At 39.5% G+C, this 27,915-nt stretch overlaps 1 protein-coding gene across 4 annotated transcripts in view; it reads left to right on the forward strand.

Annotated features, from left to right (window-relative positions):
* Positions 1–976: 976 nt before the first annotated feature.
* The window catches only part of AOPEP (aminopeptidase O (putative)), a 423,521-nt gene continuing 396,582 nt past the window's right edge, over positions 977–27,915 (forward strand). For 2 of the 4 annotated variants that reach the window (XM_055578990.1, XM_055578989.1), the window contains exon 1: positions 977–1,563. The gene's annotated coding sequence lies outside the window, so the exon portion shown is untranslated. Of the gene's footprint in view, positions 1,564–22,890; positions 23,015–27,915 lie in introns of all 4 variants that reach the window. The other 2 variants (XM_055578991.1, XM_055578992.1) reach the window with 2 other exon arrangements.

The following is a 27,915-nucleotide window of genomic DNA, read 5'->3' on the forward strand; positions in this document are numbered from 1 at the left end:
TGTAGCCTGCCAGGCTCCTCTGTCCATGGGGATTGCAAAGGGTCGGATACGACTGAGCAACTAAGCACAGCACAGCATATTCTTCCCCTGGCCTATTTTCTCACTTAAGGACAGCACTACATTCTGTCCTCTACCCATAGTTTTCCATCCTTTTCTTGTTTGTTCTTACTCCAGATCTTCACTGAGCTGGCTTTTCCCCTTCTCGGTTTAAGGAGCCTCTTTATTGGGCCCTTCTTTACATCCCTCCTGTAGTTTTGGGGTAATTCACATAAATTATTTGGTTTTTCAGTCAAAATAAAAGTTACATTTACACTATGTTCAGTTCAGTTCAGTTCAGTCACTCAGTCGTGTCTGACTCTGCGACCCCATGAACTGCAGCACGCCAGGCCTCCCTGTCCATCACCATCTCACGGAGTTCACCCAGACTCACATCCATTGAGTCAGTGATGCCATCCAGCCATCTCATCCTCTGTCGTCCCCTTCTCCTCCTGCCCCCAATCCCTCCCAGCATCAGGGTCTTTCCCAATGAGTCAACTCTTCACATGAGGTGGCCAAAGTACTGGAGTTTCAGCTTTAGCATCATTCCTTCCAAAGAACACCCAGGACTGATCTCCTTTAGAATGGACTGGTTGGATCTCCTTGTAGTCCAAGGGACTCTCAAGAGTCTTCTCCAACACTACAGTTCAAAGGCATCAATTCTTAGTTAAATCGCTCAGACGTGTCTGACTCTTTGCGACCCCGTGGACTGTAGCCCACCAGACTCCTCCATCCATGGGATTCTCCAGGCAAGAATACCAGAGTGGGTTGCCATTTCCTTCTCCAGGGGATCTTCTCTACCCAGGGATCGAACCCAGGTCTCCCACATTGCAGCCAGACGCTTTAACCTCTGAGCCACCTATAGTCTATTAAATGTGCAATAGTATTATGTCAAAAATACATATCTTAATCAAAATAATTTAATGCTAAAAAATGCTAACCATTATCTGACAATGGTAGAGTTGCCCAGTGACCTAAAGTGAGGTGCAATAAAATGAGGTATGCCTAAAATATCTTTGCGGAGTTATTCAATGTTCACTTTCTTAATTAGAAAGTAATCTCCATGAGGCTAGGCATTCTGTCTGTTTTGTCATTGCCGTATCCCCGATTCTGTAACAGTGCTTGCCTGGAACATAAGTGGACTTTTAATTAATTGCCGTTGAATGAGTGAGTATACAAACAAGGGTTATATACAGAAGAGGAAGAGCAAAATAAGGAATAAAAAGTTCATGCCTGTATTTCAATAACTTTTTTTTTTTTCTGAAGTGCATATAAGATTTTGTAAGAGTAGTTAGGGGAGGGCAACCGCACACAACCCAAACCAAGCCTTTTTCTCGCCTTTCCATGCCCGAGGTAGCATCGCGCCTGCGCAGACTCTACTGCCCCACCCCTCTAATCAAGGGGGACGGGGCTAGATGGACCTCCGCTTGGGCGCGCGAAGATGACATCACTCGGCGCGTGCCCGGGTAGCCCGTGGTAGCACCCAGTCTGAGGAAGTGGAGACCCGCGGGCAGGCGGCTGAGACAGGTAACCTGTTCGCTCCCTGTTGGGTCCCTGCCTTCATCGCCAACGGCACCGGGATGGCGGCGGGGCCAGCAGCGTCCCGTTTTGAAGGCGGCTGGGAGCCCGCCTCTGCCCTCATCTTTCTTAATCAGTGGGGTGCCCATTCCGTCTGTCCTCCCAGAATCCGGAGGCTGAACCCGTTTTGGGGACTGGCCTGAGCGTGCCACTTCTCTCCGCCTCAGCTCTCGGCGTGGCGATGGGTTCCGACGATCCTTTCTCCGGTGGCACAGACGCTTCCTCCGACTGCAGCTGCCACCGCCTTCCTCAGTTGTCTCCAGGCCCACCTCACCCGCTTCTCTCCGCTCCTACCCCCTATATAGGGCTTATCTCCAATCTTGTTTACGGAGACAGAACGGCTTTCGATTCTCTTCATTTCCTCTTGCAGCGACACCCAGCCATCTCCCCTCGGATCCTTACTGAGAGTACCAAGTTTTGAGTTTTGGTGTCCCTTTAGAGTGTTCGTTCACTGTCAGTAAGGAGTTTTGTTCATTAAAGCATGTATAATATTTGTTGGGTAAAGGGCTGGCGCAGTAATGTGAAAATTTATTGCAGCAATAAATGATCTACATTGCATCCAATCAGCTGTCGAGATAGATGAAACAGCATTTCATTAAAATGCTCCTGTCCCTGGTTTTTTTTTTTTTGGTTTTCAAGCAAAGATGACAATTACCCTCACAAAGGTAGCTGTCAAAATAAATAAGCAACAGTACCTAACTGGAAATGTTTAGACTGCCCCCAAATAATAGAATTTCGTGTTTTTTATACGGGAATACAGGTTATTACAAAACCAACCAGAGTTGACGTGGGAGGAGAAACAGGAGTCCGACTTTTTTTTTGTCTTATCGATGGTTTGTTTTTGTATTTTCTTGTACTTTTAGTATGTCTAAATTTTTTGAATAGGGCATATGGTACTTACTGTCTTTCTGGGATGCCTATGATGACTTGATAATTGGTAAAATTAGTTTCTTATATTTGGGGAACAGGTAGAAAAAGGTTAGAGAATAATAGTAGTCTCTCATTGTTGACCATCTGCTATATCACAGCGACTGTGTTCAGCACTTTGCATGTGTATTTTCCTGAGTTCACACAAGAACCTTTTGAGTTAGGAATCCGTATCCTCAACTTATAGAAATGGAAACTTTGGCCCAGTTATGTGAAAATAACTTGCTAAAAATTAACAGTAACTATACTGAAGAAGACAAGCTTGAAGTTCAGGTCTATGTATGACTTGAAAGCCTGTACTTCTTAAAAAATTATAATTGTACTATGATAAAATTCTAGGCTTTTTACAATAATAATGGATAGTTCTGTGAGTTTATTCACTCATCTATCCAAATGATTTGACATTTTCTAATATCTTTAGTATTAAGTTCTCATATACCTAGAATCAAAACCCCTGAAAAGTTTACTTATGATCCCCTTACACACACACACACACACACACACACACACTTTTCTTTAAGAGTGAGGTAATTGGCAAATAAGATTGCTGAGGACCTTTCTGTTTGGAACTCTTGCAGAATAAGTAATTTTGGATAGTTGAAATTTTTACCCCTTTAGAAATGAAAATTGTATTGACTGTTTTGGATGGAAAATTTTTAAATGCACTAAATAATTCTTTGCCTTCTTAAACAGTAAGTATGCTGAACATATTTTAACTTTGCCTTATGTCTCAGAGCAGTCATTATGAATTTCATTTATTGTTATGTTGTGATTTGGTGATTTTTGTTATATTTGACCCCTCAAACTGCTTTGCATTTTGAGTTTTCCTGTACTTTTTGTAGTCCATTCCTTAGGATCAGCAAGAAATTGTAAACCATAACAATTAAAAATAAGGCCCCAGAAACCATACTTCCAGGATTCCAGTCCTTGCTATGTCACTTACTAGTAGGACAGTGAGCCCAGGCAAGGTAGTTGATCTCTTCATTTGTAAAATACGAATAATAAGAATACTTGTCTGAGATTGTTGTTAGGGTAATATGAGTTAGTAGTACATATAAAGAGATTATAGGACACCAGGCATACTGTAAGAGCCATATAAATGTTTGCTAATATTATTATTAGTCTGATTTTGGCCTTTGATTCTTTGAATATTGTATTATAGTTCTCTGAAACACTTTTTTTTTTTAGTTTAGGTATGGTAGATTTACAGTGTGTTAGTTTCGAGTGTGCAGCGAAGGGATTTAGTTATACATATATATATATATATATATATATATATTCTTTTTCAGATTATTTTCCATTATAGATTATTACAAAACATTGAATATAGTTCCCTGTCCTTGTTTATTTATTTTATATGTAGTAGTGTGTATTTGTTAATCTCAAACTGCTAACTTATTCATCCCCTCACTTTCCTCTTTGGTAACCATAAATTTGTTTTCTGTGTCTGTGAGTCTGTTTCTGTTGTGTGAATAAGTTTATTTGTATTGTATTTTTAGTTTCCACAAATGATTTTATATGGCATTTGTCTTTCTCTGTCTGACCTATTTCATTTAGTATGGTAATCCCTAGGACTATCCATAGTGCTGCAAATGGCATGATTTCATTCTTTTGTATGACTGAGTAATATTCCGTTGTGTGAATATATGTATGTATATGCATGTACATACATACCATATTTTCTTTATCTATTCATCTGTTGATGAACCATTAGGTTGCTTTTGTATCTTGGATATTGTAAGTGATGCCGCTGTGAACATCGGGGTTCTGTGTGTATCTTTTTAAATTAGAGTTTTTGCCCAGGAGTGGGATTGCAGGATCATATGGTAATTCTATTTTTAAGTTTTTAAGGAACCTCCATACGGTTCTCCATAGTGGCTGCACCAATTTATATTCCCACAACAATGTAGGAGGGTTCCTTTTTCTCTATACTCTTTCCAGCATTTATTATTTGTAGATATTTTAAAGATGGTCGTTTTGACTGGTGTGAGGTGATACCTTATTATAGTTTTGATTTGCATTTCTCTATGAAACTTGTTATTCTTTTGTTTTTGTTCAGTTGCTCAGTCGTGTCCAACTCTTTACAACCCTGTGGACCACAGCATGCAGTCCTTCACTGTCTGCCTGAGTTTACTCAAACTCATGTCCATTGAGTCGATGATGCCATCCAACCATTTCATCCTGTCTCCACCTTCTCCTTTTGCCCTCCATCTTTCCCAGCATCAGGCTCTTTTCCAATGAGAAATACTATTCTTTGAATAGTATTTATTTTTTATTTTTCCAAACTTTAAACTTTTTCTTTTGTATTGGTGTATAGCCAGTTACAGAGAAGGCACTGGTGACCCACTCCAGTACTCTTGCCTGGAAAATCCCATGGATGGAGGAGCCTGGTGGGCTGCAGTCCATGCGGTCGGGAAGAGTCGGACACGACTGAGTGACTTCACTTTCTCTTTTCCCTTTCATGCATTGGAGAAGGAAATGGCAACCCACTCCAGTGTTCTTGCCTGGAGAATCCCAGGGACGGGGGAGCCTGGTGGGCTGCCGTCTATGGGGTCTCACAGAATTGGACACGACTGCAGCAACTTAGCAGCAGCAGCATAGCCAGTTAACAATGTTGTGGTAGTTTCAGGTGAACAGTGAAGGGACTCAACCATACATATACACGTATCCATTCTCCCCCAAACCTCCTTCCCATCCAGGCTGGTACATAACATTCCAGTGCTATATAATATGTCCTTGTTGATTATCCATTTTGAACATAGTAGTGTGTATATGACTTACCCAAACTCCCTAACTATCTCTTCCCCATGACAACCATAAGTTCATTTTCTAAGTCTGTGAGTCTTTTTCTGTTTTGTAAGTTCATTTGTATCATTTCTATTTAAATTCGATATATAAGGGATGCCGTACCATATTTCTCCTTCTCTGTATGACTTACTTCACTCAGTCTGACACTCCCTAGGTCCATCAGTGTTGCTGCAAACAGCATTATTTCATTCTTTTTGATGGCTGAGTAATATTCCATTGTGTATATGTTCCACACCATCTTTATTTGTTCTGTCAATGGACATTTAGTCTGCTTTCATGTCTTGACTGTTGTAAACAGTGCTGCAATGAAGATTGGGGTGCATGTATCCTTTAAAATAATGGAGCTTTAATTTCTGTTTGAAATTAAAGTATTTGGGAAATATTTCATGGATGGAGGAACCTCGTAGTCTGTAGTGCATGGGCTCACAAAGAGTCCGACACAACTGAGCGACTTCATTTTCGCTTTTAGTGTTTCAAATTATGGTTTAATTTAAACAGTTTCTACTCTTGAATTGAATATCATTTGATTTACACTTCCATTTATGGTGCTCTGCACAGGTATACTCAGAGAAGGCAATGGCACCCCACTCCAGTACTTTTGCCTGGAAAATCCCACGGACGGAGGACCCTGGTGGGCCACAGTCCATGGGGTCACTAAGAGTCGGACATGACTGAGCGACTTCCCTTTCACTTTTCACTTTCATGCATTGGAGAAGGAAATGGCAACCCACTCCAGTGTTCTTGCCTGGAGAATCCCAGGGACGGGGGAGCCTGGTGGGCTGCCGTCTATGGGGTCGCACGGAGTCGGACATGACTGAAGCGACTTAGCAGCAGCAGCACAGGTATACTATTGCACTCCTGTTATCATGCTTCTTTTTGAATAAGTATATCCTTATAAAACCACCATTATGTATTGGTCTCATATAAGGTATCTCCTCAGTATAAGGTATCTCTTTCCTTCTTGCACCTTTCAAGGAGCTATAAAAAAAACTGACTGTATCAACAAGGTGAAATAATGTTCCTTAAAAAATTTGCAAGGTATGTACCCATTTTCAGATGTGTGCTTTAAACCAAGACCAGCTAAGAGCTGATATTGCCTCCTTTGATGTCCATAGTTAGGAACTTGAACATAAATTATCTATCCTTTATTTTAATACTATTAAGGCTGCTAATCATCTGAAAACTTCTTGTTGAAAATATAGGCTATATTTTTTAAAGTTTTCTTAAAGATGGTTAAATGTACATAACATGAAATTTTTTAGTATACAGTTCATTGGCATTAAGCACATACGGAGTGTTGTTTAATTATCGTCACTATCTATTTTCAGAAATGTTTATCTTCCCAAACAGAAATTCTGTACCAGTTAAACAATAGCTCCTCATCCCCCTCACTTCCTACACCATCCTGCCCAGCTCCTGTTATTCTACTTTCTGTCTATGAATTTGCCTATTCTAGGTTCCTTGCACAGGTGGACCCATACACCATTTTTCCTTTTGTGTCTGGATTGGTTCATTTGGCATGTTTGTAAGGTTTATCCAAGTTATAGCATATATCAGAATTGCATTCCTTTTATAGCTGAATAATGTTCCATTGTATTACCTACCACATGCTGTACTTTTTTTTTTTTTTTTCAGTGTTACAGCTCTATTTTATTTAGAAGATAGCAAGAGAGTGAGAGAGAGAGAGAGAGAAAGAAAAGAGTGCATGCACGTGGGAGAGTCCAAGAGAAAGCGCTTTGACTCCTCCTTTTATATGTTTTTTCCTCCACCTGGGCCTGCCCTATGCAAATTGGGCTTAGCCAGGAGTGCTGTTTGTTCTGTTTGTTCTGCCTGAAGTCTTCACTCTGGTCCTCGGACCTTCCTTGTCTTAGCCACCGCCATTTTGGACTCCTTTTCCCTATTCTACCGCACATGCTGTACTTTTGATGCATATTGAATTTTGCTTCTTTAAAAGTTTAAAAATTTTTCAATCTTTTAATTTATTTTATTTTTAACTTATTTAAACTGAAAAAAAAAAATAGCTCACCAGTTTCTCTCATCTCCCACCTTGGTTACTGATTGATTCCACATGTAAGAGATCAGACAGTATTTTTTCCTGTCTGACTTAATTCACCTAGCATAATGCCCTCATGGGTCATCCACACTGTCACAAAGGGCAGGATTTTGTTCTTTCTTATGACTGAATAATATTCCATTGTGTGTATATACCACAGTTTCTTTATCTGTTTACCCACTGATGGAAACTTAGGTTGTTTCCTTATCTTGGTTATTGTAAATAATGCGGCAATGAACATGAGGGTACATATTCCCAGGAGGCATTAGTGGTAAAGAACCCACCTCCCAGTATAGGAGACATAAGAGTCTTGGGTTCAGTCCCTGGGTCGGGAAGATCCTCTGCAGGAGGGCTTGGCAACTCACTCCAATATTCTTGCCTGGAGAATCCCATGGACAGAGGAGCCTGACGGGCTACAGTCCATAGAGTCACAAAGAGTTGGACATGACTGAAGCAACTTAGCATGTATCTTTTTGAGTTAGTGTTTTTGTTTGTTTGGATAAATACCCAGAAGTGGAATAGCTGGATATTATGGTAGTTTTATTATTTTTAGTTTTTTGAGTAATCTCTATTCTGTTTCCCATAGTGGCTGGACCAGTTCTCACTAATAGTGCACAGGGGTTCTCTTTTCTGTACATCCTTGCCCACACTTGCTATTTTCATCCTTTTTGAAAATAGGCATTCTGATAGGTTTGAGATGATATCTCAATGTGGTTTTGATTGGCATTTCCCTGATAATTAGTGATATCAAGCACCTGATAATTAGTGATATCAAGTACCTGTTAGCCATCTGTACATCTTCTTTAGACAAATGGCTATTCAGATGCTCTATCCATTTTTCAATTGGATTTTGTTGTTACTGAGTTGTATGAATCCTTTATGTATTTTGGATGTCAGCCCTTTATCAGATATATGATTTGCAATTATCTTCTCCCATTCAGAAGGTTGCCTTTTCATTTTGTTGATGGTTTCCTCACTTTGCAGAAACTTCTTAGTTTCATGTGCTCTGAATTGTTTGTTTTTGCTTCTGTTGCTTTTGCTTGTGGTGTCAGATGCAAAAACTCATGACAAAGACTGATGCCAAGGAGCTTCGTTCGTTCATTCATTCATTCATTCATTCATGTCAGTTGCTCAGTTGTGTCTGACTCTTTGTGACCCCATAGACTGTAGCCCGCCAGGCTCCTCTGTCCATGTGATTCTCCAAGCAAGAATACTGGAGTGGGTTGCCATGCCCTTCTTCAGGGGATCTTCCTGACCCAGGAATTGAACCCGTGTCTCCTGCACTGCATGCAGATTCTTTACCTTCTGAGCCACCAGGGAAGCCCCCGTCAAGGAGATTATCACCTATATATTCTTTAGGAGTTTTATGACTTCAGATCTTACATTCAAATCTCTAATCTGTCTTGAGTTGATTTTGTATGTGATGTAAAATAGCAGTCCAGTTTCATTCTTTTGTATGTGGTTGTCCAATTTTCCCAGCACCATTTGTTGAAGAATTTTCTTTGCCTCATTGTATATTCTTGGCTCCTCTGTCTCCCATCCAAGTACTAACCAGGCCTGACCCTACTTAGCTTCTGAGATCAGATGCGATCTGGTGCATTCAAGGTGGTATGGCCGTAGATGCCTTTGTCATAAATTAATTAACCATACATGCATGGGTTTTTTTTAGGTTCTCTATTCTGCTCAGTTGATTATGTGTCTGTGTGTGTGTGTGTGTGTGAATTATGCCTCTTTATACCTCTCACTTCCTGTGGTATGAACTTAACACTCGATGATTTGATTTGATTGTGAGTTCCTCGAAGATCAAGATTGGAGATATCAACTGAAATAACACTGGTATTGAACTTTGAACAAAATACTTTGTGACGGTGTTAAACTGGAGCTTGAGTATACATTATGTTGTTGTTGTTCAGTTGGTTCAGTCACCAAGTCGTGTCCTACTTTTTGTGACCCCATGAACTACAGCACTCCAGTCTTCCCTATCCTTCTCTTTCTCCCACAGTTTGCTCAAACTTGTGAGTTGGTGATGCCATCCAATCATCTCACCCTCTGTCTCCCCTTTCTCCTCCTGCCTTCAGTCTTTCCCAGCATTAGGGTCTTTTCCAGTGAGTTGGTTCTTTGCATCAGGTGGCCAAAGTATCAGTTTCAGCTTCAGCATCAGTCTTTCCAATGAATATTCAGGGTTGATTTCCTTTAGGATTGACTGGGTTGATCTCCTTGCAGTCCAAGGAACTCTCAAAAGCCTTCTATAAGAGTATACATTATAGTGTTGTTTTTCTTCTCACCTAATATTTAGTCAAAAATAGTAAGGAAAATAATAATGATGACTTGCTTAGTATTTCTATAGTGTTTATAGTGTGCCAGGCATTGTTTCAAGCACTTTACCTATAAAGTAGGTACTATCATTGTTCTGTTTTGCCAAAGAAGAAACTGAGGCACAGAGACATTAAACAGGTTGTTAAAATTGCAAGGCTGTTAGATGGTGAAGTTTGCTCTAGAGTTGATCTATCCTAAATTTTGAGCTGACCAACCATTAAGTCATCATCAACTTTGCAGTGTAAATTGTTTTGCCTACCACACTCTTTCTCTATCCTCATCTTTTATATAATCTTTAAAATGGAACATTACTTTTGAGCTTAATAGGAAATGGAAGAGCAACTGAACCCAAACTGTCAACTGTCAAAAGCATAACATGTGCTTCTCATTTGAAGGGAGTGATAGCATTTTAATGAAATTTAGACTGCATTTTCACAGCCTAGTTCATATTATCTTTTTCTAAGAGCCTTGTCTTTGAAAAGCAGATCCTAAAACTTTTTATGATCTCATATTGCATATATATTGTGTTGGTGTTTGACTTTAGATATTGTACAATTCCCACACTGCTGTACTATGGGTAAAGAGAGCTTTTTATTCATAATGCTGTTATTGACTGTCACAATGGTTTATAGTGCATTCATTTTATTGCTAACTCATTACTCTATGTTGCTTGATTCCTGAAGAAATTATTTTGAGATAGCATTTTTCTGTATATAATCAGTTCCATTATCCTTTTTTTCTTGGCTTTTGCTTACATTTTATTTCTTTGACACTTGGAATTGAAGGTTTTGGGTTTTTTTTAACCTTCAATTTAATCAGGATATGCTCGATATATTTTGACATCAAAGAGGACAAATCAGCCTGTTTCTTTTGGCACCAATAATATCTTGCATATGTAGCAAGTATGGTGCATATTTGGAGGTAGAACTGTCTGAGTACTGTCTGGTAGAAATAGAATTGTAGAATGAATGCTCAGGGCACAAAGGTCCTTAGATATATCTTTTTTACCTCTTTATTCAGCAGTTGGGAATCTGAAGCCTGAGATGATTGAATGATTTGCCTGTATTTATACAGTAATAGAGCTTTCCCAGTGGCTCAGTGATAAAGAAGCTACCTGCAATGCAGGAGACTCAGTTTCGATCCTTGGGTTGGGAAGATCCCCGGAGGAGGGCATGGCAACCCACTCTAGTATTCTTGCCTAGAGAATTTGCGTGAACAGAGGAACCTGGTGGCTACAGTCCATAGGGATGCAAAGAATCAGACATGACTAAAGCTACTTAGCACACACACATGCATACAGTATTAGAATCCAATTTTTAAACTGTTTTTTTTTCCCTAATGTATCAGTGTTCTGTGTTCTTTTGAATCATACCCCATTGTATTTATGTAATATTCTTACTTGTAAAAGAAAGAAAAGTGAAAGAAAGTGAAAGTTGCTCAGTCGTGTGCGACTGTTTGCGACCCCACTGACTATACAGTCCATGGAATTCTGCAGGCCAGAATACTAGAGTAGGTAGCTGTTCCCTTCTCCAGGGGATCTTCCCAACCCAAACATCAAACTCAGGTCTCCCACATTGCAGATGGATTCTTTACCAGCTAAGCCAAGGCACTCCCCACTGTTTTGCTCGTATACCCTTAATTATGATTTTTCTTTTAATAATATGTCTGGGTGAGAGATAATGACCTGAATTGGACCAGCTGCAGAGAATGAACTAACATGATGGATCCAAGAGATACTTAGATTAAATTGATAGGACTTTGCAAGTGTTTATGTGTAGGTGAGAATAAGAAATCTAGGGTGATCTCTAGGATTCTAGTGTGGGTAACCAAGTAGATGGTGATGTTATTCACTAAGAAAACTGAGAAGAAATCAGGGTATGATATATGATTTGAAGTTACTAGAGCATGCATTGCACAAATGAGAAAGATGGAAGCTAGAACTACAGGACACACCAACATCTAGGAGGTGGGAAAAGTAAAGACCACAGAGGAGAGAAGGGTATTGCAAACACCAAAACAGGAGAGCATTTTAGGGAGGGTGTGGTAATTTGTGTTAATGCTCCAAAATTAAGGACTGAAAGAACCCACTGAAATTGATACAGGAAGTCATTTGTCTCCACTGTGGAGTTTGGTGGCATAGTAGGAATGTGAGCAGGGAGTAGTGGACTGAAAGGGAGATAGAATAATAGGGAAAGGACTGAAGCCAGTTCTTTTAAGGAATTTGGCTGTGAGAAGAGAGAGATAAGGAAGGAAAAGTGTTTGTTTATTTGTACTTTTTCCCCCCTAAGAAAGGATAGAAATAATCACTTATTTCTCAAGCGAAAGGGCTGGGAAAGAGGATGGAGTTGAGGTAAATGATTTAGGGAGTTAGGTAATTGTTGTAGTAGAGTCAAGGAGGAGACCAGCATGATATCCAGTATATACTAACATGGTATCCAGTGTTTGCTGTAACAGGATGTACACTTTTTCCATTTTCCTAAGAGAATGAGGAGAAGGATGGAGATAGATGTAAATAATTCCCCCATAGGATGGGGAAGAAATATGTGGAAGTTCTTGTCTATTGTTGTTCAGTTGCTCAGTCATGTCCAAATGTTTGTGACCCAATGGACTGCAGCATGCCAGGTTTCCCCGTCCTTCACTGTCTCCCAGAGTTTCCTCAAACTAGTGTCTGTTGAGTCAGTGATGCCATTCAGCCATCCCATCCTCTGTCACCCCCTTCTCTTCCTGCCCTCAATCTTTCCCAGCATCAGGGTCTTTTCCAGTGAGTCAGCTCTTCACATCAGGTGGCTAAAGTATCGGAGCTCAGCATCAGTCCTTCCAATGAATAGTCAGGGTTGATTTCCTTTAGGATTGAGTGGTTTGTTTGAGAGTCTCAAGAGTCTTGAGGGTTTCTCAAGAGTCTTCTCTAGCACCACAGTTCGAAAGCCTCAGTTCTTCAGCACTCAGCCTTCTTTAGTGTCCAACTCTCACATCCATACATGCCTACTGGAAAAACAATAGCTTTGACTATATGGAACTTTGTTGACAAAGTGACGTCTCCATTTTTTAGTACTCTGTCTAGGTTTGTTATAGCTTTTCTTCCAAGGAGCAAGCATCTTTTGATTTTGTGGCTGTAGTCACCATCTGCAGTGATTTTGGAGCCCAAGAAAATAAAGCCTGTCACTATTTCCATTTTTTCCCCATCTATTTGCCAAGAAGTGATGGGACCAGATGCCATGATCTTAGTTTTTTGAATGCTGAGTTTTAAGCCAGCTTTTTCATTCTCCTCTTTCACTTTCAGTGAGAGGCTCTTTAGTTCCTCTTCACTTTCTGCTGTAAGGGTGGTATCATCTGCATATCTGAGGTTATTAATATTTCTCCTGGCAATCTTGATTCCAGCTTGAGCATCTAGCCCAGCATTTCACATGATGTACTCTGTATAGAAGTTAAATAAGCAGAGTGACAGTATACAGCCTTGACATACTCCTTTCCCAATTTGGAACCAGTCCATTGTTCTATGTCCAGTTCTTTTTTTTTTTTTTTTAATTTAAATTTATTTATTTTAATTGGAGGCTAATTACTTTAAAATATTGTATTGGTTTTGCCATACATCAACATGAATCCGCCATGGGTGTACACATGTTCCCCATCCTGAACCCCACTTCCACCTCCCCCATCCCATCCCTCTGGGTCATCCCAGTGCACCAGCCCCGAGCATCCTGTATCCTGCATCGAACCTGGACTGGTGATTCGTTTCTTATATGATATTATACATGTTTCAATGCCATTCTCCCAAATCATCCCACCCTCTCCCTCTCCCTCTCCCACAGAATCCAAAAGACTGTTCTATACATCTGTGTCTCTTTTGCTGTCTCACATACAGGGTTATTGTTACCGTCTTTCTAAATTCCATATATATGCGTTAGTATACTGTATTGGTGTTTTTCTTTCTGGCTTACTTCCCTCTGTATAATAGGCTCCAGTTTCATCCACCTCATTAGAACTGATTTAAATGTATTCTTTTTAATGGCTGAGTAATACTCCATTGTGTATATGTACCACAGCTTTCTTATCCATTCATCTGCTGATGGCTATGTCCAGTTCTAACTGGTGCTTCTTGACCAGCGTACAGGTTCTTTAGGAAGCAGGTAAGGTGATCTGGTACGCGTATCTCTTTAAGAATATTCCATAGGTTGGTGATCCATACAAAGGCTTTAGCGTAATCAACGAAGAAGAAGTAGATGTTTTTTCCTGAAATTCCCTTGCTTTTTCTATGATTCAGTGGATGTTGGCAATTTGATCTCTGGTTCCTCTGCCTTTTCTAAATCCAGTTTGTACATCTGGAAGTTCTTGGTTCAGGTACTGTTGAAGCCTAGCTTTTGAGCATTACCTTGCTACCATGTGAAATGAGTGCAGTTGTGTGGTAGTTTGACCATTCTTTGGCACTTCGTTCTTTGGGATTGGAATGAAAACTGACTTTTTGCAGTCCTGTGGCCACTGCTGAGTTTTCCAAATTTGCTGACATATCGAGTGCAGCACTTTAGCAGCAGCATCTTTTAGGATTTGTAATAGCTCAGCTGGAATTCCATCACCTCCACTAACTTTGTTTGTAGGAATGCTTCCTAAGGCCCCCTTGACTTCACACTCTGGGATGTCTGGCTGTAGGTGAGTGATCACACCGTTTTGATTATCTGGGTCATTAAGATATTTTTTGTATAGTTCTCCTGTGTATTCTTGCCACCTCTTCTTAATATCTTCTGCTTCTGTTAGGTCCATATTGTTTCTGTCCTTTATTGTGCCCATCTTTGCATGAAATGTTCCCTTGGTATCTCTAATTTTCTTGCAAAGATCTCTTGTCTTCCCCATTCTATTGTTTTCCTCCATTTCTTTGCACTGATCACTGAGGAAGGCTTCGTATCTCTCCTTGCTAGTCTTTGGAACTCTGCATTCAGATGGCTGTATCTTTCCTTTCCTCCTTTGTTTTTCGTTTTTCTTAGTGAAACAACTGAAGTTGCTGATATTGAGTGTTTGATTTGGAGGAAGATGAGGGATTGATGGGACAGAGTTTAAAATAGTCATAGAAGGAAAAAAAGTGAGTGAAGAGGTAACTGCCTGCCTGCTAATGCTGAGCATTTTGCTGAGGTTTAATCTCAATACATAGTGTCAGCTACTTTTATGATTATGTAACATGTTTGTTTGTTTTGCTTTTGTTGAGCTCAGTGCACCAAGTTTAGAAGTAGAAAATTTTGAGGATTTAATTGGTTGAGGATTATGTTTTTGTAAAACAAGTGTGTCAGAAGGATGAAAAAGCAAGAGAATTGAGGTTGAAATGTTCTAAGAGTGATTGAGGAACGGACCAGCTATCTAAAGAGGACCATAGAGCAGGGATTCTCAACTTTAGAAACATAATTTTCTGTTGTAGGGGCTGTCTTGTGCATTGTGGGATGGTCAGCATCCCTTTGAGAAGGCAGTGGCACCCCACTCCAGTACCCTTGCCTGGAAAATCCCATGGAGGAGCCTGGAAGGCTGCAGTCCATGGGGTCACTGAGGGTCGGATACGACTGAGCTACTTCACTTTCACTTTTCACTTTCACACGTTGGAGAAGGAAATGGCAACCCACTCCAGTGTTCTTGCCTGGAGAATCCCAGGGACCGGGGAGCCTGGTGGGCTGCCGTCTTTGGGGTCGCACAGAGTCGGACACGACTGAAGTGACTTAGCAGCAGCAGCATCCCTGACATCTACTTACTAGATGCCAGTTAACAGCCCCCCTCCAGTTGTGACAACTAAAAGTGTCTCCAAACATTGTCAATTGCCCTCTGAGGGGCAAAATCACTTCCAATTGGAACCACTACCTTACAGTCAGAGGAGCAGATGGATTGGAAATAATCAGAAGGCTGAGGGACTGACTTAGCTGACAAAGGTCTGTCTAGTCAAAGCTCTGTTTTTCTCCAGTAGTCATATATGGATGTGAGAGTTGAACCATAAAAAAAGCTGCACACTGAAGAATTGATGCTTTTGAACTGTGGTGTTGGAGAAGACTCTTGAGAGTCCCTTGGACTGCAAGGAGACCCAGCTAGTCCATTCTAAAGGAGATCAGTCCTGAATATTCATTGGAAGGACTGATGCTGAAGCTGAAGCTCCAATACTTTGGCCTCCTGATGCAAAGAACTGACTCATTGAATAAGACCCTGATGCTGGGAAAGATTGAAAGCAGGAAGAAAAGGGGATGACAGAGGTTGGATGGCATCACTGATTTGATGGACATAAGTTTGAGTAGGCTTCGGGAGTTGGTGACGGACAGGGAGGCCTGGTGTGCTGCAGTTCATGGAGTCGCAGAGAGTTGGACACCACTGAGTGACTGAACTGAACTTAACTGAGGGACTGAGGTCTCAATGCAATAAATAAAAGAATTGTCAAGTAAGCTAGAGAAAGAGTAGGGAGATAGGAAGTTGTGTTTTGAGATAAAAATATGGAAATTACATATTTCAGAGATAGAGCTATTCCAAGTAATAAAAATTTCAAGAATGGACTATTGGTTTGCGGAGTGCAGTGAAGGTGAAGATTGTTGGCACTGAGTAGGTAATTTTGGGAGAGAAAACGTAGTCAGAGCAGGTTGGAAAAGCAGTTGTAAGACAGCCTGAGAGTTTCTGAAATAACATCAGAATTAAGATTTTCTAGATGTTTGTTTTCTTACTCTATCCAATAAGTGTTACTCAAGTCTTTTTCTAACATGTCAGTTTCCTGACCTTGTACCACCATGCTGTAGTGAGGGGGACACTTCCTTGGTGGTCCAGTGGTTTAGAATCCACCTGCCAACGTGGGGGACACAGATTCTATCCCTTGTCTGGGAACTAAGATCCCACATGCCAAGGGGCAACTAAGCCCATGTGCCACAACTACTGAGCCCCTGTGCCACAACTACTGAAGCTCACGTGCCCTAGAGCCTGCACTCTGAAACAAGAGAAGCCACTGCAATGAGGAGCCTGCATATCACAAACCAGAGAGTAGCTCCCACTCCCCACGAGTAGAAAAAGCTCATAAGCAGCATTGAAGACCCTGTGTGGTGCAACCAAAATCCAGCACAGCCATAATAAATAAATAAATAAGTCATGGCCACCTGATGTGAAGAGCTGACTCATTTTTGAAAAGACCCTAATGCTGGGAAAGATTGGGGGCAGGAGGAGAAGGGGATGATGGAGGATGAGATGGTTGGATGGCATCACTGGACACAATGGACATGGGTTTGGGTGGACTCCAGGAGTTGGTGATGGACGGGGAGGCCTGGCATGCTGCAGTTGGTTCATGGGGTCGCAAAGAGTCGGACACGGCTGAGCGACTGGACTGAACTGATGGTGAACTTCCCTGACAGTCCAGTGGTTAAGACATCACTTTCCAATGCAAGGGGTGTGGGTTCAATTCCTGGCCAGGGAGCTAAGATCCCCACATGGCTCGTGGTCAAAAAAACACAAAACATAAAACAGAAACCGTATTGTAATAAATTCAATAAAGACTTTAAAAATGATCCATATAAAAATAATCTTTAAAAATAAATAAAATAAAAAGTCTTGGAATTCATCCAGCTTATTTATTTTTGCAGTGTTTTCCTGATCTGATTTTGTGATCATTTACCTCTAAGTATACCACTTTTCAAAAATCCCTTGGTTCTGTACTATGTGACTGAATTTCAGGACATTTCTTTTGTGTTTGAACATCTCAGTCTTTGTCTGAAGTAATATCAGCTTATCCTTAAATCTTGCAACCTCTTAGGTGTTCCCTTTCTTCTCCCACTTGCTCTTTATTGTTTCCTGTTTATTTAGAACATATAATTATGTATATACAATGTTGATTTAGAGGTAATTACAGTGGTCCCAGTAAGCAAAATAAAAATTACTAATAGAATATGCCTTCAAATATGCTTTTTTTCTGTTTGATAAATCCAGACTTCAGTGAAATTTGTATTTTTGCCTTATCTTAATGAACTTATCCTACATTATTCATTAAGAATGAGTACTAACACCTGTTTTACAAAGCATTAAAAATATACATATTATCAATGGATATAAGTAGACTTAGGCTTTCTTATTGTAAGTGTTGTCATTGCAAAATAAGAAGTAAGTAGGTGATATTAAAAGCCTTGATCTTTGGAATATTTAGTCCATTTACATTTCAAGTATTTTTTTTATTAAAGTATAGTTAATTTGCAATGATGTGTTCATTTCAAGTATACAGCAAAGTGATTCTTTTTATGACTAGTATTTTATATATATATATATACACACACACACACACACACACACAAACACACCTGCATATATACCACATCTTCTTTATCTTTTTATCTACCAGTGGACATTTATGCTACTTCCATGTCTTGACTGTTGTAAATAGTGCTACTATGAGCCTTGGGGTCCACATATCTTTTCAGATTAGAGTTTTCTTGGAATATATGCCCAGGAATGGGATTGCTGGATCAAATGGTAGGTCTATTTTTAATTTTTAAGGAACCTCCATACTCTCCATAGTGGCTGTATATTTTACATTTCCTCCAGCAGTGTAGGAGGGTTCTCTTTTCTCCACACACACTGTAGCATTATTTATTTTTAGACTTTTTAAAATGATGGCCATTCTGACTAATGTGAGATGATACCTCATTGTAGTTTTGATCTGCATTTTTCTAATAACGAGCATCTTTTCATGTGCCTGTTGGCCATCTGTATGTCTTTTTTGGAGAAATGTCTATTTAGGTTTTCTGCTCATTTTTTGATTGGGTGTTTGATATTACACTGTATAGGCTGTTCATATGTTTTGGAAATTAATCCCTTGTTGGGATTCCTTGGTGGCTCAGATGGTAAAGAATATGCCTGCGATGCGGGAGACCCAGGTTCAGTCCTTGGGTTGGGAAGATCCCCTGGAAAAGGAAATAGCAACCCACTCCAGTATTCTTGCCTGGAAAATCTCATGGATGGAGGAGCCTGGTGGGCTACAGTCCACAGGGTTGCAAAGAGTCAGACATGATTTCACTTCAATCCCTTTTTGGTAGCATTATTTGCAAATATTTCTCCCCAATTTGTAAGTTATCTTTTTGGTATGTTTATAGTTTCCTTTGCAATGTAAAAGCTTTTTAGTTTAATTAGGCCCCATTTGTTTATTTTGTTTTTATTTCCATTATGCTAGGAGATGGACCCAAAAATTATTGCTGGAATTTGTCAAAGAATGTTCTACCTGTGTTTTCCTCTAGGATTTTATAGTATCTGGTTTTACATTCAGGTCTTTAATCCGTTTTGAGTTTATTTTTGTGTATGGTGCTGAAGAATGTTCTAATTTCATTCTTTTTCATGTACCTGACCTGTTTCCTTAGCATCACTAATTGAAGAGACTATCTTTTCTCCATTTATATTCTTGTCTCCTTTGTTGTAGATTAATTGACCATAAGTGTGTGAGTTTATTTCTGGGATTTCTGTCCTGTTCCATTGGCCTATGTGTCTGTTTTTGTGCCGATATCATTCTGATTTGATTACTGTAGCTTTGTAGTATAATCTGAAGTGTGATTCCTCCAGCTCCATTCTCTTTTCTCAAGATTGTTTTGGCTATTCAGGGTCTTTTGTGTTTCCATGTAAGTGTAAAAATTTTTTGTTCCCGTTCTGTGAAAAATGCCTTCCTAATTTAACAAGGATTGCATTAAACCTGTAAATTGCCTTGGATAGTATGGTCATTTTAACAGTATTGATTCTTCCAATCCAAGAACATGGTATATCTTTCCATGTTTGTGTCATCTTCAGTTTCTTTCCTCACTATCTATAGTTTTCAGAGTACAAGTTTTTTGCCTCCCTAGGTAGATTTATTTCTAGGCATCTTATTCTTTTTGATGCAATAGTTAATAGGATTGTTTACTTAGTTTCTCTTTCTGATAGTTGTTGCTGTTGCTGCTAAGTCGCCTTAGTCGTGTCCAACTCTGTGCGAACCCATAGATGGCAGCACACCAGGCTCGCCTTCCCTGGGATTCTCCAGGCAAGAACATTGAAGTGGGTTGCCATTTCCTTCTCCAATGCGTGAAAGTGAAGTCGCTCAGTCGTGCCCAACTCTTTGCGACCCCATGGACTGCACCCTACCAGGCTCCTCCGTCCATGGGATTTTCCAGGCAAGAGTACTGGAGTGGGGTGCCATTGCCTTCTCCGCTGATAGTTGTTAGTATATAGAAATGTAATCTGTATGTTAATTTTATATCCTGCAACTTTACCAAATTCATAGATAATCTCTAGTAATTTTCTGGTGGTATCTTTAGGATTTTTTTTAAATTTATTTTTAATTTTTTTAAATATAAATTTATTTATTTTAATTGGAGGCTAATTACTTTACAATATTGTATTGGTTTTGCCATACATCAACATGAATCTGCCACGGATGTACACGTGTTCCCCATCCTGAACCCCCCTCCTACCTCCCTCCCCATGGATTTTCTGTGAATAGTATCATGTCATCTGCAAGCAGGGACAATTTTACTTCTTCTTTTTCAGTTTGGATTCCTTTTATTTCTTTTCTTTTCCAATTGCTGTGGCTAGGACTTTTAATACTATGTTGAATAAAAGTGGGGAGAGTGGGCATCCTTGTCTTGTTCCTGATCTTAGAGGAAATGCTTTCAGCTTTTCACTGTTGAGTATCATGTTATCTGTGGGTTTGTCATATATGGCATTTATTATGTTGAAATATGTTCCCTCTGTGCCCAACTTTCTGAAGAGTTTTTATTATAAATGATATTTGATCTTATCAAAAGCTTTTTCTGCATCTATTGAGATGATCATATGGTTTTTACTTTTCAATTTGTTAAAATGGTATTATGTTGATTAATTTTCAAATATTAAAAGAATCCTTGCATCTGAGATCCCACTTGATCTCACTTGGTCATAGTGTATGATCCTTTTAATGTATTTATTGTTGGAGTCCGTTTGCCAGTATTTTGTTGAGGAGTTTTGATAATTGAACTGTTACCAACAGATATGTACTTATTGGTATTTTGTTATTTATTTTCTTCTTGCTTTTGTAGTTTTGTTGTTATTGTTCCTTTCTTCTGTTGCTGTCTTCTTTTGTGATTTTATGACTATTATTAGTGTTACATTTGGATTCTTGTTCCTTTTTTGTGTATATATTCATTAGAGGTTTTTGGTTTGTGATTATGAGGTTCATATATAACAACACATATATCTATGTCTATATCTTTATCTATATCTATATCTATATCTATATATATTTGTTGATGATCTCTTAAATTTAAATGCATTTTAACCATCCTTCAGTTTTGCTCATTCCCCCAACCAAGTTTAATGTTTTTGATGTTACATTTTTATATTTTTTTGTTTCGTATATTTCTTAACTACTTATTGTGGATATAGGTGATTTTACTACTTTTGTCTTTTAACCTTCCTACTAGCTTTATATGCAGTCTATTTACTACTTTTGCTATATGTTTCCCTTTACTCATGAGATTTTCCCTTTTATAATTTATGATCATATTTCTAGTTGTGGCCTTTTCTTTTCCACTTAGAAAAGACCCTGTAACATTTCTTGTAAATCTGCTTTAGTGGTACTGAACTCCTCCAGCTTTTTTGTATCTGTAGAACTCTCTCTCCTTCAAATCTGAATGATTACCTTGCTGGGTAGAGTATTCTTGGTTTTAGATTTTTCCCTTTCATCACTTTGAATGTACCTTGCCACTCCCTTCTGGCCTATAAAAGTTTCTTCTGAAAAGTTAGCTGATAGTCGTATAGGAGCTTCCTTAGACACAAGTAGTTGCTTTTTTTATCGCTGCTTTTAAAATTCTCTCTTTAATTTTTGCTGTTGTATGTATAATGGACTTTTTTGGGTTTATCTGGTTTAAGATGCTCATCTGTTTCCTTCCATAGGTTAGGGAAGTTTTCAGCTATTACTTCTTCAACTAAGTTCTCTGCCGATTTCTCTCTTTTTCTTCTGGAACCCTTACAATATGAATGTTAGTATGCTTGACATTTTCCCAGTGGTCTGTTAAACTGTCCTCGTTTTTAAAATTCTTTTTCCTGTTCAGCATGGTTGATTTTCACTATTCTGTCTTCTAGATTGCTAATCCATTTCTCTGTATCATCTAATCTGTTGTTGATTCCTAATGTATTTTTTATTTCAGTTGTATTCTTCAGCTTTGTTTGGTTCTTCCTTATATTTTCTAACTGTTGAAATTCTCACAGTGTTCATCCATTCTTCTTCTGACTTCATTGAGCACTTTTATGATCCTTACCTTGAACTCATTTTGGGTAGATTGCTTATCTCCACTTTTTTCCCTTAGATTATGTCTTATTTCTTTACTTGGAACACATATTATTTTGTCACCTTATTTTGCCCAATTCTGTTGTTTATGTCTATGTATTAGATAGTTCAGTTATGTCTCCTGATCTTGGGGAAGTGGCCTCAATGTAGGAGACATCCTGTGGGATCCAGCAACGCACTCCCCTCTGGTCACCAGAGCAGTATGCTCTAGGGGTGCCCCTGTGTGAGCTGTGCATGCCCTTCTGTTGTGGTGAGGCAGACTGCTGTGGGCAGGGTGGTAGGCACATCTACCGCCTGTGGTGGCTGCAGGTCTACTGGAGGCTGGGTAGGCTTCTGGTGTGGTTGGCTGCTCAGAGCTTGGGGGGTGGTGTGAGTCTGTTGCTGACCTGCTAGAGAGCAGGACCCGGTCACCATGTGGCTATCCACATGGCAGGGGGATGTGATACAAATTATTTTTCATGGAAGCTGATCTATTTGATATTGGATTGCCCAAAAAGTTCATTCAAGTTTACCTGTAAGCACTTATGGAAAACCCTGAATGAACTTTTTGGCCAACCCAAAGTATAAAAATCACTTTCTAGCAAGGAATAGCCTATAATAGTTAAATCCTCTGCTGGTTATTAACAATATTTTATGACCTTATTTCCACACTTAAGTATGGAAATTTCTAAGATTAATTACCTCAATAATAATCATTGACTTTCTTGGTGGTTCATTGATTAAGAATCTGCCTGCCAATGCATGGGACATGGGTTCAATCCCTGCTCTGGGAAGATCCTGCATGCCCATTTGCCACAGCTACTGAAGCCTGCATGTGCTAGGGCCCTTTGAGCCACAGCTACTGAGCCTGTACACCGCAACTATTGAGGCCCATGTGCCTAGAGCCTGTGCTCCGCAACAGGAGAAGCCACCATGATGAGAAGCCCGCATACCACAAGGAAGAGTCGCCCCTGTTCACTGCAACGAGAGAAAAGCCTGCACACAGCAACAAGACCAGCACAGACAAAAAACAGAGAAAAAGAATGGTAACCAGTTGTTTTTCATATCATATGGATCTGATTTGTTTTGGTGTTTAGCATCTAGTACCTCAAAGGAAAAATGGGTTGCTTTCTCCAAACCATGAAAATGAATGTTATGCTAAATACAACAGCATGCCAGAAGACAAGAGTTTGTCAAAGAAGTTGGTGGTAAAAAGCAGCAACATTACATCCATCAGTTGCTCTCTAATGGCAGATTACATTAAACCATTTGTGTGCTCGGTTTGCACCCATATTCAGTACTTGGAAAAATCTAAGATACTTCACTGGTTACACTGGAGCAACTAGATGCCTGAGGATTTAGACTCTTATTTATAGGACATCTCTTTGATTCAAAGCATTGGCTTAACCTCTTTTCTTAGTAAAGTGAGTGTTCTGGGTTTTGGAAATGCCATGGTTATAGTATATGTGGTATTTAGTCATTTTCTTACAGTGATTAAGGAAATCATATATTTTTTATCATATATAGTAAATTATTAATGTTGTACAGAATTTGCAATATTTAGCTTATGGCCAACACTTTTAAAGTATCTTCCCCTATTGGTGTACTTGTTCTCCAGGTTTACTTTTTTCTTCAGCATGTATCATCATCTCAAAGAAAAATAAACTGTTTAGCCTTACCTATAAAACTTCCTAATTAATTTTAAGATGGTCCCCAAGCTGTTAGTTATATGTTCAAATTGAAAAAATAAATGAGCTCCTGAAGACCTTCTAAAGATATTTAAGCTGTATCAGTGCTTACCTTGCTCCCAAATGGTTTTCATTTTGTAGGAAGTTATCAAAATATCTTTTCTTGGGAAAGATATACATATGCAATTCACCACTTAGACCTAATGCTGGGAATACATTTTAAATCTTGATGAGATAAATTTGAAAGCTTTAGAGAGAATGGGGCACCCCACCCACTTGTACTATATAAATTCTGGACCTGTCTCTGAATGGAGAAATCTGTTATGTATTTATTCTTAAGAAGGACCAGCATGTAAATATTGAGATCTGAATGTTCATATTTCTAGACAATTTTTTGAGTGGATACTTGACTGATTGTGCCTCCAGATGCTGTACTTTTTCCTGAGTTTGTCTGTGCAGTTGTAGTCCTGTGACAGTCATCAGATAAATCACTAAATGGAGGGAGCCTGTCTTGATTTCCAGCTAAAGGAAGTGTAGTTCCCCTAAGACAGGAACAGATGCACCTCTTGTTCTTTCTACAGCTTTTCCTAAAAGTGCAGTTTTAGGGTAGGAAGTAGGGTCAGACAGGCCAGGGATTGGGGGAGGAATGGGAAGGGTGTTTATCGCTGGAGCTGCCAAGAAAGGACAAGCTTATTGCTCATACTACAAATTTTGAATGATGGGAACTTCCTGAAGATACTGAGCAGCAAGAGTCCTACACAAGAAGGCCTGTGACTGTGTTTAGAGCATTTGCCAGATGGAGTGATTTTTTTTTTTTTTTAATTTTTTTTTTTTTTAGTATCATTGAACTCAATGGAGGAGATCAGAGTTAGGTTAAGCCAGTGATTCTCCAGTCTGGTCTTTGGACCAGCAGTATCAGTATTACCTGGAACTTGTAAATACAAATGGTAGTCTGTATTTTAACAAGATCTTCAGATGGTTTTAAATGTATGTCAAGTTTGAAAATCACTGGCCCAGGAAATTCAAAGTGGTTGAGAACCATTTTGCCTAATTGTGGTGGCCAAGTCACAATGTTGAGAAAGAATGAGTGAAGATGTAACTGAGTGTTGGAGCATCCTTTAATCTTTATGTAAGTATGGCATTTATTTCAGACTGAGAGACAGAAGAGATACTGATATCTTCACTATAGATAATGGAATAACAAATAACACTTGTATTATAGGTAGAGAATACTTCCTGTTCATGGCTGCAATTCACACTAAATCTAAATTCTGCCAGACTGTAATAGAAGAGAACTATTCACTTTGCCTTCTTTTCCATTTCAATATTTATTCTGAGTCTTTTTTAATATATACTTTATATATGCAATGACTTGTGAGAATCCTGTTTTTGTGGTTTCATGATGGCAAGAGTTGGTTCAAATAGCTTAAGTATTTCAGAAGCATTAGGGTACATAAGAATTACCTGGCCATCTTGTTTAAAATGTGGATTACTGGCCGCTATCCCTGGAGATTTTTATTTAATAAGTCTGACATAGTGTCTAGGAATCTGGTTTTTTTTAAACTGAAGTAATAGTTGATTTACAATGTTGTGTTAGTTTCTGGTATATAGCAAAGTGACTCAGTTCATATATATATATATATATATATATATATATAAATTTTCATATTCTTTTCCATTATGGTTTATTACAGGATATTGAATATAGTTCCCTGTTCTATACAGTAGTACCTTGTTGTTTATCTGCTTTATATAGTAGTTTGTAACTGCTAATGCCAAACTCCTAATTTATCCTTCCCTCACTTCCTTTCCCCTTTGGTAACCATAAGTTTGTGTTCTATGTCTGTGAGTCTTTTTCTGTTTCATAAATAAGTTCCTTTGTGTCATATTTTAGAACATGTTTTTAACAGGCACTACTCCCACCAGCCTGTACCTTCCCATTTGATTCTAGTGCATGTGATCCTCAGATCATACTTTGAGAAACACTGTGATAGATCTCTGAGAAAAACTGCAGTTTATCTGGCTATAAAACAAGTGTTCTCATGAGTTGCTGAGGATATTTACAGATGTGAGTCAGAATTGCTAGTAATGAAGATACCTGAATGTATAATGCTCATTGGAATTTGATGCTTGGGATGAAATTCTTTGAGAAATCATAAGTAGTCTTCCTCGGTCAAAATGCTCCCAAAGACCACTTTGACAGTGTAATATTATAACACAAAACCAATCAGACTTATATGTTTTGTACTCTTATATATTCTCTGAATGATCTTTAGGAAGCCTATCTTTACAGGCATGGGGCTACATATCAAAGCTTCACACAGTCAAAGAATATATTAGCTTGAGAAAATATGAGGCAAGTATATCTTTCCAGTCTCCAAGCCATGTGCTCAAAGTCTAAATGGCATCAAGGATGTTAAGAAATAATATGTCAGTGAGTCTACTGGCCAGAACCCTAAGGTCACTGTCAGGGTCAGGAGTAAACAAATTTATATTTTTCTTGCATTGAATTATTTTTAAAAGTTGTTATATCTAGCTTTCAGGAAAATGATCAATGAATAAAAAATGGAGCAGGAAGCTTTTTTTTTTCTGTTCTCTTTGGAGAGAGCCTTCACTTACTATCTTTCTGTATACCTCACTATTCCAGGGGCTTCCCCTGTGGTTCAGCTGGTAACAAATCCACCTGCAGTGCAGGAGACATGGGTTTGATCCCTTCGTTGGGAAGATCCCCTGGAGAAGGGAAAGGCTACCCACTCCAGTATTCTGGCCTGGAGAATTCCATGAACTGTATAGTCCATGGAGTTGCAAAGAGTTGGACACGACTGAGTGACTTTCAAGTCACTTCACTATTCCAGAATTCAGTTAGGGCTTCTTAAATGAAGGAGAGTAAAGAAAGTGGCATGTTCTTGATTCACCTACTTAGGATGGATAACTGTCAACAGAGTTCCTCCCTCTGCAGTGGGAAAAGGGAATAAAAAGAAAATGATAAAAAAATTCTAGTGTCTTCAATGTGAGTGTTTTTGAGGAGAGGTGGTATGGTCACATCCCTCCATCAGAAATGGAAATAAGCTCCTCTTTGGAATCTGTTTCAAGCCACCAATGGTACTAATATTTCAAAATGAAATGTAACTTATTTTCTTTAGGCAAGAGGAACAGGTGTAGCAGAGCCCAGCCTCCTCTTTGCCCTGGAGTCACTACTTTAATTGTGGGCGTCTCTGTAACGTCTTGCGGAGAAGGCGATGGCACCCCACTCCAGTACTCTTGCCTGGAAAATCCATGGACGGAGGAGCCTGGTAGGCTGCAGTCCATGGGGTCGCTAAGAGTCGGACACGACTGAGCGACTTCACTTTCACTTTTCACTTTTATGCATTGGAGAAGGAAATGGCAACCCACTCCAGTGTTCTTGCCTGGAGAATCCCAGGGACGGGGGAGCCTGGTGGGCTGCCGTCTATGGGGTTGCACAGAGTCAGACATGACTGAAGCGACTTAGCAGCAGCAGCTGTAACCTCTTGAGGGGAGAAGGAAATGGCAACCCACTCCAGTATTCTTGCCTGGAGAATCCCAGGGACAGAGGAGCCTGGTGGGCTGCCGTCTGTGGGGTTGCACAGAGTCGGACACGACTGAAGCAGCTTAGAAGCAGCAGCAGCTATAACCTCTAGGACTAGTGTCAACAGGAAAGAAGCTGGTTCAGGAAAAAGCCCCATCTGATTATCAGACAGTCGTCCTTCTGCCAAATTCAACTCTGTTTGGCAAGCCGAATGTGACGGTAGCAGTAATATCACAGAGTGTCCAAGAGCTTGTAGAGAAGGCCCGGCATCCCTGTTCTTTCCGCTGCTTCCCTCATGGAGGCCTATTGCCCACCATTTCCTGTACATTCTGCTCCCCATCCCTGCCACACCCCAGCACTGTTCTCAGCGCCAGCCCTGTTGCTCCCACTGACCATGTGCCTCACTTTATAAAAAAGAAACATCCTAAAAGTGGTTTTCTGAACATCTAGTGTCCCTGTCACTTTTTAAAGTATAGCTATGTTACCAGGCAAAGCTGTTTGTTTTTTTTCCCCAACCAGTGTTTTCTTGAATTATATGCAAGATGATTTAAAATGGTACAAGGATAGGCATAGTTGGAATTTTAGTATATGGTGGAAAACCCTGGCACATTGTGGTCCATGGGGTAGCAAAGAGTCAGACATGACTGAGTTACTGAACAACAACAACATTTATGGTGAAGTCGATTGAAGGAAAATATTTAATAAATACAGT

The sequence above is a fragment of the Bubalus kerabau genome, chromosome 4 (genome assembly GCF_029407905.1).
Source record: "Bubalus kerabau isolate K-KA32 ecotype Philippines breed swamp buffalo chromosome 4, PCC_UOA_SB_1v2, whole genome shotgun sequence".
Classification (NCBI taxonomy): Eukaryota; Metazoa; Chordata; class Mammalia; order Artiodactyla; family Bovidae; genus Bubalus; species Bubalus kerabau.